Here is a 3,621-nt window from a genome sequence, read left to right as displayed (position 1 = left end):
TCTAGAAAGCCTAAAATGTGATTTTTATGGCTAAATGTGATAGAGGAGATTGAGACGAGAATTTCGGTATCAATTTTATAGAATTCGGACCAAGATTGGACCGAACGGGCCAAACCGGGCCAAACGGACCCAAAGTGGGACCTTGGCCCAACATAACTTAACCAAAACCCTAGTTTTCAGCACTCTCTCTCCTCACACAACACCCAACACGCTGAAAAAGAGAGAAAATGGGGGAAGAACACTCTCTCAAACCTCTATCTCTCACTTGATCTTCAAATCACCATAACTTTTGATCTAGAGCTCCGATTGCCGCCCCGTTTGCGGCCACGCGTTCACCGCGGAGAGCTCTACAAAACCCATACCATCAATCTTGAGGTAAGCCACAAGTTTCTGTTCGAAATCGCAGCCCCAATTTTCGAGTTTCATGGGTAAAATATTGAGATTTTGGGTTCTTTGATGTTATAGGACCCAACCCTCTTGAAGGAGAAGGTTAATCTTGTCTCCTTGGACCTTGGGTGTGGTAAGATTCTCAACCCTAGTGTATTTTTGTGATTTTATGATGTTTGGATTTTGAGATGTTGTGCATGGGTATGATGGTTGTGGCTTAGGTTGTGTGTGTGTGGATATTGGAGCTTGATTGGTGACTTTGAAAAGCTTGGAAAGGGTTTGGTGGTGCAAAATCTGTTCTTGGAAGTGTTGAGGCCTTGAGAGCTTGTGGTTAAGTGGTTTGGAAGTGCTCCGGTGGAGCTTGGGAAATTCGGCTAAGGTATGGTTTCGGTTTCCCGTATCTAATATGTAATGTGGTAGGAAATGCTTAGGCTAGAGGCCCTAAGATAGGCATTGAATGGTTGATGTTGTTGAATGATTGAGATATATGATGTGGTCATATATGTGATGGTGATTATTGATGCCTTAATGGTATGATGTATGAGAAGTATGCATGTTGTGATATATGCTTGATAATTGGTTATGGTTGAATTGTGGGTTGGACCATGTTGATGGTGAGTATGATGTTAATTGTGTACCATAATGATTTATTGGAATTGGTGTTGTTGATAATTGGCATGAGGAATAGTATATGATATGTCAATATGTTTGAATTGAGCCACTTGGGAGAAGTGGGGTAAAATGATGAGGTAGTGATTTTGTATATTGTGGTAATGTGTCAATGTGTGAATTGAGGAGGCTTGATGTTGAATTTGATACATTTTGATTGATTTTAAAGAAAAGGGATGAAATTGGCATGTTTTGATTGGTTTTGGAAAGAGTTGAAAATGGTTTGTTTTGAAAATGGCATATTGTGGTTTTGTATGAAAATATGGTTTTTGGGCATACTTTGGCGGAACATAACTTGGACTACGGATCTCCGTTTTGTACCAAATCTATTTAGAAATGAAATTGGATCCGGGATGTCCATGCCGTTCGAAGAACGGGCGAAAAACGATTTAAAATGAGGAAGTTATGTCCGTTGGAAGATTGGGGTATAAATCTGTGAATTCTGCAGTTTTTAACTTAGAAAATTTTTAGCAGAATGACCCCTTGCGCGTGGGCGCACCTGGCGCGTGCGCGCCGGTCTTCCGAAAAGTGCCATCCACGCGTACGCGTGATGTGCGCGGGCGCGCCGATTGTGCTGCACCCAATGCCCAGCCATTTTTCCAGAGAGTTATGCCAGAACTGTGCCGGTGTTGTGCCTGGGGCACGAGAACACCCGCGCGTACGCGTGGTTGACGCGTGCGCGTCAATGGGCAAGTTTGGAATCCACGCGTTAGCGTGCATGGCGCTTACGCGTCGATGAGTTTTTGAGGCCACCCACGCGTGAGCGTGGAGTGCGCGTACGCGCGGCCCTGTTTTCATCCCAAAGTTGATTTTTGAGTTTTAAAAGCCAAATCTCATACTTCTAAGCCTCCGATCTCACCATTTATGTCTTAAATCATTATGGTATGCCTAGCTACTAAAAAGGGGCTAGTGAATGTGATAACTTGTAAGTGAAGCAAGGGAAATATGAATGATCAATGAGGATCAAGATGATTATGTGAGATGTGGAGGATGGTGGTGGAAGTGCTTGTTATACCATGGGCCGAAAGGCTATAATTGTTAATGAAATGGCTGGTTATGGATTTAACCATGAGCCGGGATAGCTGTGTATGCTATGAATGTTGGCTGGTTCTGGATTGAACCGTGAGTCGGAATGGCTGATATGGATATTGATCCATGGATGAGAATTCACGCATGTTGATGCTGAATTATTAATAATTGTGAAATTGCACTTCCACTATCTGAGTACGAGTTTCCTTGGGTAGTAGCAGTGGCTAGCCACCACGTGCTCCAGGTTGAGACTCGAAGCTCTGTTAACCCTATGTTGTAAGTGTGGCCGGGCACTGTGAAAGGCCCGGATGAGCTCGAACCCCCGTAAATATTCACCAGTGAGGGTGATTGATATGGATCATGTTTATGATCAAGTTTATAACGAGTATAACTCGAGTTTGGGGATGCACGACAGAGGGACAGTCCAATGGTTAGCGACCAGGACTTGTCGGGTTGGCTATATAACCGACAAGATGATATCATCGGCCACTAGGGACAGGCATTCATCATATGCATACTATGTGAATTGTTTGAGATTGCCTATTTGACTGCATATTAATTGCTATTTGTCTAAATGTCTTAACTGCTCCTATTTGTATATTCTTTGTTTGATATAACTGTGTTTGCTATATTATACTCCTGCTGGTGGTTGGGAGGTTTGAAGGAAGTGGAAAGGGAAGTATTAGATAGACTGAAGAATCTTTAGTCAGATACCCTTATATGGTTAGCTTGTTTGTAAGCTTTGATATTATTTGGAGGAAGTTCTAGGATTGCCTTTGGCTTTCCTCTATTATTATGTATTATATATGTGGAAGCTGTTACCTGCTGGGAACCTCTGGTTCTCACCTATGCGGATTTTGTGGTTTTCAGATGCAGGACGTGAGGCGTCCCGCTGATGCATGCTGGAGACTTCTATTACTGCGAAGATCCTTTGTTCTCGGGGCTATGTTTTGGTTTATATGTTTTGCTTAGATACTTTTATCTCCATTAAATAATATAAACTGTGATGACTCCTCTTATGGGAGATTTTGGAGAATAGGTTTTATGTATTTGTGTCCCTTTGGGGTTTTCCTTATTTTATCATATGTACATATTGTTATGCTCGGACCGGTTATCTTCGCATCCGGATCTTGAGTCTTGATATTCCTGTTTTTGACACTCCTTGTATATATATATAATCTCTCGTTGGTTTATCCTTATATGTTACGTTTTCGATCGGAGTGTTGCGCTTTATGGTTGCGGTTTTTGTTTACCCTTTTTTTTTCTACAAAGGCTCCTAGTTATAATCAATTATTCATACTACTATATGTACTAATTTTTGTTTTAGAGGTCGTAATACCTTGCCATCTCTGAATTATGACTTAAGCATAAGACTTTGTATGGTAGGGTGTTACATTATGGTATCAGAGCAGTTCGTTCCTGTAGAGCCTGAGGGATGGACTGATTATTATGCTTCTGTGCATTCTGTGTGTGTGTGTGTGTTATGTGCTATTAGTATATCTGCTTGATATAATTGGCATAAACGTTCATGAGCAT

At 41.7% G+C, this 3,621-nt stretch overlaps 1 long non-coding RNA gene across 1 annotated transcript; it reads left to right on the top strand.

The window, feature by feature from the left end:
• Nucleotides 1-261: 261 nt before the first annotated feature.
• Nucleotides 262-3,058, top strand: LOC140174246 (uncharacterized). Its single transcript, XR_011863511.1, has 4 exons — nt 262-375; nt 466-520; nt 609-766; nt 2,956-3,058. It is a non-coding gene; the product is annotated as an uncharacterized lncRNA (long non-coding RNA).
• Nucleotides 3,059-3,621: the final 563 nt, after the last annotated feature.

This window comes from Arachis hypogaea, chromosome 7 (assembly GCF_003086295.3).
Source record: "Arachis hypogaea cultivar Tifrunner chromosome 7, arahy.Tifrunner.gnm2.J5K5, whole genome shotgun sequence".
Classification (NCBI taxonomy): Eukaryota; Viridiplantae; Streptophyta; class Magnoliopsida; order Fabales; family Fabaceae; genus Arachis; species Arachis hypogaea.
This window is presented reverse-complemented; position numbering and strand designations above follow the sequence as displayed.